The following is a 15094-nucleotide window of genomic DNA, read 5'->3' on the forward strand; positions in this document are numbered from 1 at the left end:
GACATGGGGATATTTTCTGAGAAATGCATAATTAGGTGATCTTGGTGTCATGCAAACATCATAAAGTGTACTTACACAAACCTAGATGACATAATCTACTAAAACATAGGCTCTATGGTACAGTCTATTGCCCCTAAGCTATAAGCCCATGCAGTATGTTACTGTACTGAATACTATAGGTAACTGTAACACTATAGTAATTAATTATGTATCTAAAAATATCCAACACAAAAAAACAAAGAAACACGATACTACCAAGAGAACACAATAATATTTTAATAGCTGACCCCAAAGAAATGGAAATCTATGAGGTGCATGACAAATAATTCAAAATTACTATAAGGAAACTCAACAAGCTGCAAGGAAACACTGACACACAACTTAATTCAATTAAGAAAACAATACACAAGCAAAACTAGAAAATCAACAGAGAGATAGAAATGAAAAGCACCAAACAAATTTCTAGAGTTAAGGAATACAAAAAATGAAATTAAAAAACAATGCAATGGAGAGCATCAGCAGCAGATTAGATCAAGAAGAAAAAAGAATCCGTGAAGTAAAGGACAGGGAATGTGAAAATATCCACTTAGAGGAGAAAAAAGAAAAGAACAATGAAAAAGAATAAAGAAGGCCTATGGGATGTATGCAACACCATACAGAGAACTAACATTTATTTTACAGGAATTTCAGAAGGAGAAGAAACAAAAAGCTAATACTTTACCTGGCAGAGTTGTCCTGTAGAAATAAAGGAACAATAAAGACTTTGCCAGACAAACAAAAACTGGAGAGTTCATCACCAATAGACCTGCTTTACAAGAAATGCTACAGGGAATTATTCAAGTTGAAATTAAAGGATAATAATTAGTAACATGAAAATATACAACTCACTGGCAAAAGGATTACTCAAATGCAGAATATCCTAATACTATAATAGTCATATATAAGTTACTTATATCTCTAGAATAAAGGTTAACAGACAAAACTATTAAAATAACTATACCAAAAATAATTTGTTAATAGGTACACAATATAAAAATATGTAAAAGTAACATCAAAAACAAAATATAGGGGTGGGGTAAAAAATTTAATGTAGAGTTTTGAATGAAATTGAAATTATCAACTTAAAATAAACTATTAGAACTATAAAATGTTATAGATAAGCATCATGGTGATCAGAAAACAAAAACTTACAGTAGATATGCAAAAGATAAAGAGAAAAGAATCAAAGCAAATCACTACATAAAAGCATGAAATCACAAGAAACATTGAAAGACAGGCCAGGTGCAGTGGCTCATGCCTTTAATCCCAACACTTTGGGAGGCTGAGGCGAGTGGATCACCCGAGGTCAAGAGTTCAAGACCAGCCTGGCCAAGATGACGAAGCCCCATCTCTACTAAAAGTATAAAAATTAGCCAGGTGTGGTAGCACGTGTCTGTAATCCCAGCTACTCAGGAGGCCGAGGCAGGAGAATTGCTTGAACCCAGGAGGCAGAGGTTGCAGTGAGATGATATCGTGTCATTGCACTCCAGCCTGGGCAACAAGAGCAAGACTCTGTCTTAAAAAAAAAAAAAAAAAAAGAAGAAGAAGAAAAGAGAAGAAAATAGAAACAAAAGATCTAGAAAACAATGAACAAAATGCCAGTGGTATGTCCTTACCTATCAATTCTCACCTTGAATGTAAACGGATTAAATTCTCTGATAAAAAGACAGAGTATCTGAAAGGGTTTCAAAAAACAAAAAACAAGACCCAACTATATGATGCCTACAAGAGACTTACTTCAGGTTTAAGGACACATATAAACTAAAAGAAAAGGTATAGGAAAAGATATTCCATGCAAATGGAATTGCAAAGAGAGCAGAGGTAGCTATACTTATATTGGACAAAATAGATTTTAAGTAATAAACTACAAACAGAGACAAAGAAGGTCATTATATAATGATGACATATGTATAAGATACATATATAATATACATGTAATATATGTGTATATATATTAATATAAGAAAAATTTTAAAATATTTTGGGACAAATGGAATGAAAACACAACATAACAAAACATAAGGAATGCAGCAAAAGTTGTTATAAGAGGAAAGTTTATAGAAATAAAGACTGACATTAAAGAAGAGGAAAGATTTCAAACAGCCTAATGATTCACCTCAGGGAACTAGAAATAGGGAGCAAATAAGCCCAAAGTAAATAGAAAAAAGGACACAACAAAGATCAAATCAGAAATAAAATGGAGACCAGAAAAGCAATAGAAAAGATCAATAAAACTTAGAGTTGGCATTTGTAAAGGAAAACAAAATTGGCAAACTTTTCACCAGACTAAGAGGAAAAGAGAAGACTCAAATAAAATTAGAAATGAGAGTGGAGAAATTACAACTGATAATACAAAAATACAAAAAATTATGAGACTGCCATAATCAAGTATGTCAAAATTTAGATAACCTAGAAGAAATTGGATAACCTAGAAGAAATTCCTAGAAACATACAACCTACCAAGGCTGAGTCATGAAGAAATAGAAAATCTGAACAGATCAATAATGAGTAAGAAGATTGAATCATTAATTTAAAAAAATCATCTCCTGCCAAAGGAAAACGCAGTGATGGCTTCACAACTGAATTTTATTAAACATTTAAGGAGGAATTAATACCAAACCCCATAAAAATTCAAAAATTTGAAGAGAAAAAAAGTTTCCAAATTCATTTTATGAGTCTAGCATTATGTTGGTATGAAAACCAAAAACACTGTAAGAAAATAAAACTACAGGCAAATATTCCTGATGAGTACGATGTAAAATCCTCAAGAAAGTACTAGTAGACTGGATTCAACAACAAATAAAAGTGATCATATACCATAACCAAGTGGGATTTATTCTTGAATGTAAAGATTGTTCAACATATGCAAATCAATTGTGATACACCACATTCACAGGATGAAGAGCAAGAATCCTATGATAATCTCAATAGATTCAGAGAAAGCATTTGACAAAATTTAACATCTTCTCATAATAAAAAGAAAACTCTCAACAAATTAGGTATAGGGGGAATGTAAATGAATACAAAAAAAATTCACATATCATAGACCCACAGCTAACATTTTTCTCAATGGCGAACAGTTGAAAGCTTTTCCACTAAGACCAGGAAAAAGACAAAGATGCTCACTCTTGCCACTTCTATTAGACATAGCACTGAAAGTCCTAGCTAGAGCTTTCAGGCAAGAAAAAGAAATAAAATACATACAATTTAGAAATGAAGAAATAAAATAGTCTCTGATGGCTAATGGCATCATCTTATATGTAGAAAACCCTAAATATTCCACCACAAAATCCCAGCACTTTGGGAGGCCAAGGTGGGTGGATCACCCGAAGTCAGGAGTTCGAGACCAGCCTGGCCAATGTGGTGAAATCCCGTCTCTACTAAAAATACAAAAATTAGCCAGGCATGGTGGCAGGTGCCTGTAGTCCCAGCTACTCAGGAGGCTGAGGCAGGAGAATCGGTTGAACCCAGGAGGCAGATGTTGCAGCGAGCCGAGATTGCACCATTGCACTCCTGCCTGAGCAACATGAGCAAAACTGAGTTTCAAAAAAAAAAAAAAATCTGTTAGGACTGATAAACAAATTCTATAAAGTTGTAGTTTACAAAATCAACATACCAATATCAGTAGCATTTCTATATATTAAGAACTATTGGCAAAAACAAAATAAGAAAACAATCCCATTTACAACAGCACAAAAAGGAATACAGTACTTAGGAGTAAATGTAACCAAGGAAAACAAAGAACTCTACATGGAAAACTGTAAAGCATTGATGAAAGAAATTGAAGAAGACACAAATAAATAAAATATATTCCCTCTTCATGGATCAGAAGAATCAATATTGTCAAAATGTTCATACTACTTAAAGTGATCTACAGATCCAGTGCAATCTCTCTCAAAATTAAGATGGTATTTTTCACAGAAATAGAAAAACAATTCTAAAATGTGTATGAAACTACAGTAGACTTGGAAGAGCTAATGCAGTTTTTGGCAAGAAGAACAAAGCTGGAGATATCACAAATCTTGATTTCAAAGATATGGTAATCAAACCAGCATAGTATCTGCATAAAAACAGTGGGAAAGACAAATAGAATAGAATAGACTTCCAGAAAAAAAGTCACACATACACGGTCAATTTAAAGTTGCCAAGAATATGCAATGGGGAAAAGATAGTCTCTTTAGGTAGTGTTGGGAAAAATGTATATCCACATGCAAAAAAAAATAGATATTGAATCTTGTCTTGCAATGCACAAACAATTCAAAATGAATTAAACATTTAAAACCTAAGACCTAAAATTGTAAAACATCTAGAGGAAAACATAAGGGTCTTGACATCGGTCTTGGTAATGAGTTTTTGGATATGACATCAAAATCACAGAGAAGAAAAGCAAAAATAAATAAGTGGGACTGGATAAAACTAAATCACAGCAAGGGAAATAATCAACAAAATGAAAAGACAACCTACAAATGTGAGAAAACATTTGCAAACTATATATATGATAAGGGAGTGGTATCCAAAATATATAAGGAACTCATACAAATCAATAGCAGTAAAACAAATCACCAATTATAAAATGAGCCAAAGACTTGAACAGACATTTTTACAAAAGAGGTATAAATGGCAAACAGGTATTTGAAAAGTTACTCAGCATCACTAATCATCAAGGAAATGCAAAACAAAACCACAGTGAGATATCACCTCATATCCATTGGGATGACTAGTATCAGAAAGTCAAAAGATAATAAGTGTTGGAAAGAATAAAGAGAAAAGTAAATCTTCATTCATACATTATTGGTGGAAATGTAAATTGCTACAGCTATTAGAATAATGGAAGTTCCTCAAAAAATTAAAAAGGAATGACCATACAATCTGGCAATTCCCTTTCTGGGTATATATCCAAAGGAAATAAAATCACTTTTCTGAAGAGACATGTGCACTGCCATGTTCATTACAGCCAAGATGTGGAAATAACATGTGTCCATCAAATGATGAATGTACAAAGAAATTGTGATATATATATGATATATAAAATAGATATATATGTTATATAGACGTCTCTCAATAGATGGATGGATAGATAGATAGATAGATAGATAGATAGATAGATAGATAGATAGAGTTTAGACTCTGTGCAAAGGAGTTTAGACTCCTTGTTAAGGCAGCAGGCCACCACCACAGGGGTATAAGCAGGCTAAGAGAGTGAGCATCCTTAGAAAGGACGTTCTGGGTCAGGTGCAGTGGCTCATACCTATAATCCCAACACTTTGGGAGGCTGAGGTGGTAGAGTCATTTGAGGCCAGGGCTTTGAGACCAGCCTGGGTAAAAAAGCAGGACCCTGTCTCTATGAAGATAAAAATAATTGGCCAGGCATGGTGGCTGGCTAAGCCAGGAGGCTGAGACGGGAGGATCACTGGAGCCCAGGAGTTTGAGGCTACAGTGAGCTGTGATCGCACCACTGCACTCCAGCCTGGGTGGTAGGGTGAGACCCTATCTCAAAAAAGAGGGCAAGGAGAGGAGATGGGAGGGAAGGGGAGGGGAGGGGAGTTGAGGGGAGGGGAGAGAGGGAGGGAGGGAGAGAGGGGAGAGAGGGAGGGAGGGAGAGAAGGGAGAGAGAGAATAGAATATTATTCAACCTTTAAAAAGAAGTAAATCCTGCCATTTGTGACAACATGGATAAACCTGGAAGACATTTTGCTAACTGAAATAAGCCAGACACGTTTCCAATCAGTACTTAGTGGCAAAAAAAAAAAAGAAAAAGAAAAAAGCCAGACACAGAAAGACAATTATTGCATGATCTCACTCAGATGTGGAATCTTTAAAAAGTTAAAACAAAGAAACATAGAATAGCAGGATAGTTACCAGGGATCTAGGGTGGGGAAAATGAGGTGATGTGGGTCAAAGGGTACAAAACTGTAGTTATGAGTAAGTTGTAGAGGCCTAACATATAGCATGGTGATGATAGTTAATAATAACGCATCATATACTTGAAATTCACTGAGAGTATATCTTAAGTATATGAATATGTTGAATAGCTTGATTACAGAAATCATTTTACAATGAATATGTATATTAAAACATCACTCTGTATGCAAATATGTACAATTTTTATTTATCAATTATACCTCATTAAATCCAAAAAATAAAGAACTTTCTTCAAAGTCACATTGAACAATTTTCATGTATAGGTTTTTTGCCAACCATATAGATAAGAAAGATTCGGAAATATAATATTTTTAGCTGAGAATATTGCAGTATTTAAATACACAAGCCTTCTGTTTTAAACAAGAGCAAGGAATTGATAATGGCGAGGCAACCAGCACATAATTAGTTGTTAACATTTATATAGCACATATTAAATACCAGACATTGCTCTAAATGCCTTACGTACATTAGCCCATTTAATCATCACAATAATCCTAGAAGGTAAATGCTTTTATTTTCTTCTCTGTACAGATGATGAAGCTGATTCAAAGCATAGTAACTTCATGTCTCAGACTTACTAAGTATCAGGGCCAGAATTAGCACCTGATTACTCTCCAGATCATTTCCTAAACCACCTGCTACACTGCTTTGCATTGCCAGAAAACAGACCCAAAATCTATACATACATCTTTTTTCTCCTTTCCTTTCACAGTCATTTGTTAACATATTTATGCCACCTTTAATTCAATATGATTAAAACTAGACTGTGAAGTTGTTTCTTTAACTGGCTTTCTATATCTGCAACTTCCATTGCCATTCTCCAAATTCTTGAGGACTCTTGCTCCCAAAGCCCGTAAGGAATAGGAAACTAATTTTAAGGAGGACTGTGCAGAAGTTGTGGCTCACTGGTTCTTCATTGGCTAATTTACAGTGTATCCCTAGAATTTATCCTAGAGTTTGTTCACTGCAATAGCCTCCTTCTGGGTACCCTAATGTCCATTCCATGATTCTGATGTTTAGAGTAATCTAATAGATACAGATTAATTGGTGAGCAGTAGGAAGACACTGAATGGCAGTCTGAGTGAAAAACTTCAATCTTTCTAATATATCTTAAGATCATTAATATATAATAGTTCTCTACTATTCAGTCAAAATTCCTTGGGTTGAAATTGTACATTCTAAAGTAGGTTCAACCTCTTTACAACTTTATTTTCATGTACTTCTCTATCTCCAGTATATTTACAGTCTTCTAGCCATTCTTAGCAAAAGCACCAAGCTGGAAAGGAATAATAACATCCTCCCCTGATAAGCAACTGCCTTTTTACACAAAGTTATCTCCTGATCCTTTTAAGTCTCACCATCTCAGTTCATGCCAAAATAACTTTGATAACTTTGATAGAAATAACATAGAAAGTCCTTTGATACTTATGGGAAAATAATAACAATTAAAAAGTCAGAATGAATTTTCTTACAATAAGGGTATTGTACTTTGTATCTTCACTAAGAACTAGATGTATGTGATTGCTTAAACCTAGATGACGCTATTTCAATTATCTACTTCTGCATAACAAAGCACCTCCAAAACTATGGCTTGGGCAAAGCTTAGCTCTTCTCAGCTCCACATATGTTTGGGCAGGGGCAGGGCAACTAGAATTTAACTCCCATGATTCTAGCTGGGGTGACTGGCAAGTCGTGGGGCTGGCCATACCCCTCTTTCCCTGTTTTTGATGTGGTTTCCCTCTCTTTGATGTGGTTTTGTTGTGTCCCCACAGAGAATCTCATCTTGAATTTTAATCCCCATAATCCTCATAACTCCCACATGTCAAGGGTGGGACCAGGTGGAGGTAATTGGATCATGGTGGCAGTTTCCCCCATGCTGTTCTCATGATAGTGACTGAGAGTGACTGATCATGAGATCAGATAGTTTTATAAGGGGATCTTCCCCCTTTGCTCAACACTTCTCCTTGCTGCTACCTTGTGAAGAAGGTGCTTTGCTTCCCCTTCACTTTCTGCCATAATTGTAAGTTTCCTGCAACCTCCTCAGCCGTGCTGAACTGTGAGTCAATTAAACCTCTCCTTTATAAATTACCCAGTCTCTGGCAGTTTTTCATAGCAGTGTGAGAATGGACTAATACAGTAAATTGGTACCAAGGTAGTGGGACACTGCTATAAAGATACCCAAAATGTGGAAGCAACTTTGGAACTGGGTAATAGGCAGAAGATGGAACAGTTTAGATGGCTCAGAAGAAGACAGAAAAATGTGGGAAAATTTGGAACTTCCTAGGGATTTTTTGAATGGCTTTGACTAAAATGCTGATAGTGATATGGACAATGATGTCCAAGCTGAAGTGATCTCAGATGGAGATGAGGAACTTGTTGGGAACTGGAGTAAAGGTCACTCTTACTATGCTTTAGCAAAGACACTGGCTGCATTTTGCCCCTGCCCTAGAGATCCATGGAATTTTGAACTTGAGAGGGATGATTTAGCATATCTGGTGGAAGAAATTTCTAAGCAGTAAAGCACTCAAGTGGAAGCAGAGCATAAAAGTTTGGAAAATTTGCAGCCTGATAATGCAATAGAAAAGAAAAACCCATTTTCTGGGGAGAAATGCAAGTCTGCTATAGAAATTTGTGTAAGTAATGAGGAGCCAAATATTAATCACCAAGACAATGGGGAAAATGTCTCCAGGGCAAGTCAGACATCTTCAAAGCAGTCCCTGCCATCACAGATCTGGAGGAGGCCTAGAAGGGAAAAATGGTTTTCTGAACCCTGCCCAGGGTCCCCCTGCTCTGTGCAGCCTCAGGGCATGGTGCTCTGTGTCCCAGCTGCTTCAGCTCCAGCCATAACTAAAAGGGGCCAAGGTACAGCTACGGCCTTTGCTTCAGAGGGTGCAAATCCCAAGACTTGGCAGCTTCCATATGGTGTTGACGACACTGTACGTGTCCAGAAGTCAAGAATTAAGGTTTGGGAACCTCTGCCTAGATTTCAGAGGATGGATGGAAATGCCTGGATGTCCAGGTAGAAGTTTGCTGCAGGGGTGGAGCCCTCATGGAGCATCTCTGCTACAGCAGTGAGGAAGGGAAATGTAGGGTTGGAGGTCCAACACAGAGTCCCTACTGGGGCACTGCCTAGTGGAGCTGTGAGAAGAGGCCCACTGTCCTCCAGACCCCAGAATGATAAATTGCACTGTGCACCTGGAAAAGCCACAGACACTCAATGTCAGCCCATGAAAGCAGTGGGAAGGGGGTTGTACCCTGCAGTGTCATGGGGTTGGGGCTTCCCAAGGCCATGGGAGCCCACCTCTTGCATCAGCATGACCTGGATGTGAGACATGGAGTCAAAGGAGATCACTTTGGAACTTTAAGGTTTAATGACTGCCCTATTGGATTTTGGACTTGCATGGGGCCTGTAGCCCCTTTGTTTTGGCCAATTTATCACATTTGAAATGTGTGTATTTACCCATTACCTCTACCCCCATTATATCTAGGAAGCGACTAACTTGCTTTTGATTTCACAGGTTTATAGGTGAAAGGGATTTTCCTTCTCTCAGATGAGACTTTAGACTTGGGCTTTTGGGTTAATGCTGGAATGAATTAAGACTTTGGGAGACTGTTGGAAAGCCATAATTGGTTTTGAAATTTAAGGACATGAGATTTTGGAGGAGCCAGGGACAGAATGACATGGTATGGCTATGTCCCCATCCAACATATCACCTTGAATGCAATCCGCATGATCCCCATAAACCCCAAATGTCAAGGGTGGGACCAGGTGGAGGTAATTGGATCATGGGGGCAGTTTCCCCCATGTGGTTCTCATGTGGTTCTCATGATAGTGAGTGAGTTCTCATGAGATCTGATGGTTTTATAAAGGGCTCTTCCCTCCTCGCTCAGCACTTCTCCTTCCCTCCACCTTGTGAGAAAGGTGCCTTGCTTCCCCTTCAACTTCCACCATAATTGTAAGTATCCTGAGGTCTCCCCAGCCATGCAGAACTGGGAGTCAATTAAACCTCTTTCCTTTATAAATTACCTGGTCTCAGCCAGGTGCAGTGGCTCACGCCTGTAATCCCATCACTTTGGGAGGCTGAGGCAGGAGAAACATCTGAGGTCAGGAGTCCAAGACCAGCCTGGCCAACATGGTGAAACCCTGTCTCTACTAAAACACAAAAATTAGCCAGGTGTGGTGGCGGGCACCTGTATTTACACTTGCTTGAGGGGCTGAGGCAGGAGAATTGCTTGAACCCAGGAGGTGGAGGTTGCAGTGAGCTGAGATTGTGCTATTGCACTCTAGCCTGGGTGACAGAGCCAGTCTCTGTCTCAAAAATAAATAAATAAATAACCGAGTCTCAGGAAGTTCTTTATAGCAGTGTGAGAAAGGACTAATACATTCTTCCTCCAGCACCTTTCTCTGTTCATGTGGCCTCTCGCTCTAGTAGGGTACTTGACTCTTTGAAATGGTAGCTGTGTTCCAAGCAGGTAAAAATTGATGCTCCAAAACTTCATAATGCCTACATCCACGATTAATACAAAATTACTTCAGCTGCATTCAATCTGTCAAAGCAAGTCAAAGGACCAGGCAAAATTCAGGGAGAGGAAAGGGGAAAGAAGTTCCCCTTTCAGCAGAGAAGAGGCACACATGCATTGGGATGAGAGTAATCACTGACAGCCAACTTTGCAGAAAACCTACCACACAAAGGTTTACGTTTGCTTTTCTTCAGTAAGACATATCAAAAGTATTTTCCAGCAAAAGTACTGTATGAAAACCATTATCATTTTCCTTTCTTTCTATATACTGCCACATGGTAGTTTGATTGCAAAAGTGTATCTCACTCTGTGTTTCTCAAAATTATAAATACATGAATCTTTAGAGAATACTCAATCTGGTGGAATAGATATTTTTCTCATTTTCACAGGCTAAATAAATTTTGATTTGTAGTGGGTTGAAAAACTACCTCTAAAATCTCATGTCCAAGCCCTAACCCCTGGTACTCTATAAATGTGACCTTGTTTGGAAAAAGAGCCTTTGCAAATATAAGAAAGTAAAAGATGAAATCATTGTGGAATAACTGGGTGGGCCCTAAGGCCAATGACAATAGACTTTATAAGAAGAGGAGAAGACTCAAACACACAGAGGGAAGAAGGTCAAATGAAGACAGAGGCAGAGATTGGAGTTATGCTGTTACAAGCCAAGGAACGTCTGGACCTACCAAGAGCTAGCAGAGGCAAGGATCTCCCCCAGGGCCTTGAGAAGTAGCATGGCCCTATTGACACATAGACTTCAATCTTCTGGCATTCATAATAGTGACAGAATAAATTTATGTTGTTTTAAGCCACCCAGTTTGTGATAACTTGTTTTGGTATCCCAGGAAACTAATACATAGTTTTTTAATCAAAATCTTATTGAAAATATTTTATAATTTACTATTTTTTTAAAATTTTTATTCCTAGTTCATCTGACTTCAGAGGCACTTCATATTGCAGAAGAAAATAAGAGGGGTGAAAGACCTTGCATTTATTTCAAATTTACTGATACTCTCTTAACAAGAATATGTGAATCTTAGTTCCTGAATTTTTAAAATTGCCCTCATCACTCTTGCATCTACAGATATAGGACTCAAATAATCTCATCACTTATATTCCGAACAGCATCTCTGTAGTCTCATATACTTATGGCAAGAAATTAACACAAAAGTAAAATATTTAATTGGTCCCATGGCTTAAATAAGTCTTCCTTAAAGAGTGACACCTATACCAGCAACATCAGTATCATTTCAGAACTTGTTAGAAATGCAATTCCTGGATACCACTCCTGACCTATAGAATCAGAAACATAGCAATCTGTGTTTGAACAAACCCTCCTAGCAATTCTGATGCCACTAACATATAAGAATTGCTGGGAATTCTGCCACTTACTCAATGTGACTATTCAAATTAAGCATTCTAGAGTTGTGGAAATTACCACAGGATGGAGGGAGGGTTCCACTCAGCCCACTGTGGAGTCGATCAGAGCTAAACCCCACTGATCACCTGACCTCTACAAGCCCCTACTCTGACTGGTGGACCACAGTGACTTTTGATTCTCTTAGAATTAATGTCAATTCAAAGCCAGTATTCAGTAATGTTCAAAAGGTCTGATTATTTCCTTTTCTCTGATGCACAGTGCACCTGGAGAATGATGCCATTTCAAGGACTCAGTGCTGGTTGCTACTGCTGGCAGATTGGGCATCCATCAGCGGCTGTGGCCAGGCTGACCTTGGTAAGTGGAACTCCGTGTTGCTTCCAGTGATTATATGCTTCAAATCTTTGAAATATTAATATCTGGTATCTAATTGAATTTCTTATATATGAATATGCTAAACAACTTTTTTCAATTGATTTCTTTTTCAAATTTCCTTCCCTTTTTAACCTGCCTCATCTAGCAAGTGTTTTTTCTAAGATGGCTGCTGTCCAACATCTGGTTCTAAAAGGAAACTACAGAAATCCGTCAAAACACATTTGCTTGATTCCTGTGGGTTTTTGGGTGGAGAATAAATTTAAACTCTGTGTGAACCTAATGAGGATAAAATAAGCAAGGACAGAGGAATGAAACATTAGATTGAGACTGTAGAAAACCAAAACTATTAGGTTTATGCCCCAAGCCTTTCCTCTGTGATAGCAATATGTTTGGGTCCAAAGGAACTGGCTTGCTACACAACCTATCTTGCACTGCAGATATAGCATATTCATTATGTCATTGAGATCCTGTAGGTATCATTCATGTCTTCCTTTTTCCACTTTGTGCAGGCAGATCTATATAATTATGAACAGATGTAATCCCAGCCACTGGATATAGTTTACAAACTAGACTCTCCCTCACAATCGATGCTTACCGCTCAATGGGACAGAATTGAACAGAAACTGGACTTTAAAATAGAAGTGTGACAAATTTCTCAACAAAGTTACAGGATATTCTATCAAGGATATGAATTACAGAATATAATTATCCTATGCACACTAGTATTTCATTCCAGCTGCTCTGCTGCTATGTGTAGATAAGATTCATACATCTGAAAAAAATGGGAGAATGGAAATAGAGGAATCCATTACTTGATGCTTGATGTAATGGTTACTTATCCTTTCCAAAGGTTGCAATATAACCAGTGTTTAGTAATAGATAGCAAGTTCCAAGTCCAGAATAAAGAAGGAGCACTTTATATTTTTTATGTCATCACTTTATGTGGCAAACTTTCTGAATCATAATTTATTGATGCAATCAGTTGTAAAACATACCATTGTTTCCTATACTTCTGGGCAGAAGAAAAAGATTGCCAATTAAGTTATATCTTATATTTTTATATCTATCGAAACAGCTGTTTTAGATATATTTAGACCTGGATACTTATCACTTTATAGGCAATGAGAAAGTGTTATACTTTTTAATTCTATTAACCCCCATTAGCTTTTTACGTTATTGTTGTCATGCATTTTAATTCAACATATATTGTAAATATCACAAAATATTATTTTATAATTAATATTTTAAATGTGTCCATGTATTTACCAACATCACTGACTTGCTTTTCCCTCCTCCATTTCTGTATTTCTTTCTTGATCATTTTCCTTCTGCCTGAAGAATTCTGTAGTACCTACTGTAATATTTGTCAATGATGAAACCTCTCAGGCTTATTTTGTCTAGAAATATCTTTATTTCACCTTCAATTCCAGAGTAAATTTTTAGTTGGCAGAGAATTGTAAACTGGCAGTAATTTTATCATTAAAGATGTCATTAAATTGTTTTCTGGCTTCCATAATTTGTTTTAGGAAATTAGCTATTTATCTTATTGTAGTTGCTTGAAGGTAATGTGTATTTTCAATGTTTTATTATTGTTTTGATTTCCCTCAGTTTGACTCTGGTGTGCCAAAGTGTGGTTTTCATTGTATTTACCCAGCTTGGGCTTATACACTTCTTAAATCAACTGCTTGATGTTTTGGGTCAGACTTGGCAAATTCTTGAGAGATTTCTTCTTGAAATATTGTTTCTTCCCCATCCTCATCTTCTCCCTTTCTAGAACTCCAATTTCATATCTGGTAGACCTTCATGTAAATATCTTTTAAAAGATGTGCTTCCAGAAAAAAGAAATGCAACCTAAAGGAAGAATAAAGAAGTAACAAACAGTGGTAAAAACGGGACTGACAAACACTAGGGTCAATATCAACAACAATTGACCATATAAAATATTAAAATTATTATTTACAAATTGTTTCATGAATATAAAAATAAGTCAGAACTAAAATAGGGAAATAATAATATGTTAGATCTGAGGCAATATGTTACTTAAGTCTTCTAAGAATCTGTACTTTCTAGGTGAACGATAAAGGTAACACTGAACTTCGCAAAGTCATGTGTACACATTAAATGTTGGAGACTATTCAAATAATAGAAATGAAATATAAACCCTTCAAAATATTATTGGGTGATATGAATTTTTGCCCAAAAAAACTACTAAAACTTTGAAAAGAAAAAAAATGAAGTATGAAGGAAAGCAATATTACTTAAAACCACAAAATAGGATGGCAAAAAAAAAACCCGAATATACTAGTTTAACTGAATTGGCCAGTTGAATACAAATTAAGATTGGATTAAATAAAATTCAGCAATATTTTCTTTAAAGAAGACACACTTAAAACATGGGTATACCAAAAGATTACAAGCAAAAGGATAGGAAAAGATTACTATGCAAACTGTTTTTAAAAAAATCATATTGCAGGGGCTGGCAATTTCTTTTTGTAAAGGGCCAGACAGTAAACATTTTAGGCTTTATAAGTCGTAACTTAAAACTACCTAACTCTGTGATTCTAGTAAGAAAGCATATACAGACAGTATGTAAACAAATGAGCATGGTTGTGCGCTAATAAAAATTTATTCAAAAAACAGGCACCAGGCCATATTTGCTGACCTCTGGTTTATTAGAAGACCATAATCTTGTGCCTTATGGATAAGCAAAAAATATATATACAAAGAAATAAACTAAGATAGATGATGTTACAAGAAAACTCAGCCTCAAGAGCTAGCATAGGTAAAGGAAAAGGAATTGAACAAAGGTGGTACGTAAGTTGTTTTTGATTCTCTCACCCATCATTAACTACACGATTTCTT

General features: G+C 36.6%; 1 long non-coding RNA gene across 1 annotated transcript in view; it reads right to left on the reverse strand.

Annotated features, from left to right (window-relative positions):
* Window positions 1-13525: 13525 nt before the first annotated feature.
* Window positions 13526-15094, reverse strand: part of LOC129144549 (uncharacterized) — a 69756-nt gene continuing 68187 nt past the window's right edge. The window contains exon 3 of the long non-coding RNA XR_008548971.2: window positions 13526-14083. This is a non-coding gene — a long non-coding RNA (uncharacterized LOC129144549). The remainder of the gene's footprint in view (window positions 14084-15094) is intronic.

The sequence above is a fragment of the Pan troglodytes genome, chromosome 6 (assembly GCF_028858775.2).
Source record: "Pan troglodytes isolate AG18354 chromosome 6, NHGRI_mPanTro3-v2.0_pri, whole genome shotgun sequence".
Classification (NCBI taxonomy): domain Eukaryota; kingdom Metazoa; phylum Chordata; class Mammalia; order Primates; family Hominidae; genus Pan; species Pan troglodytes.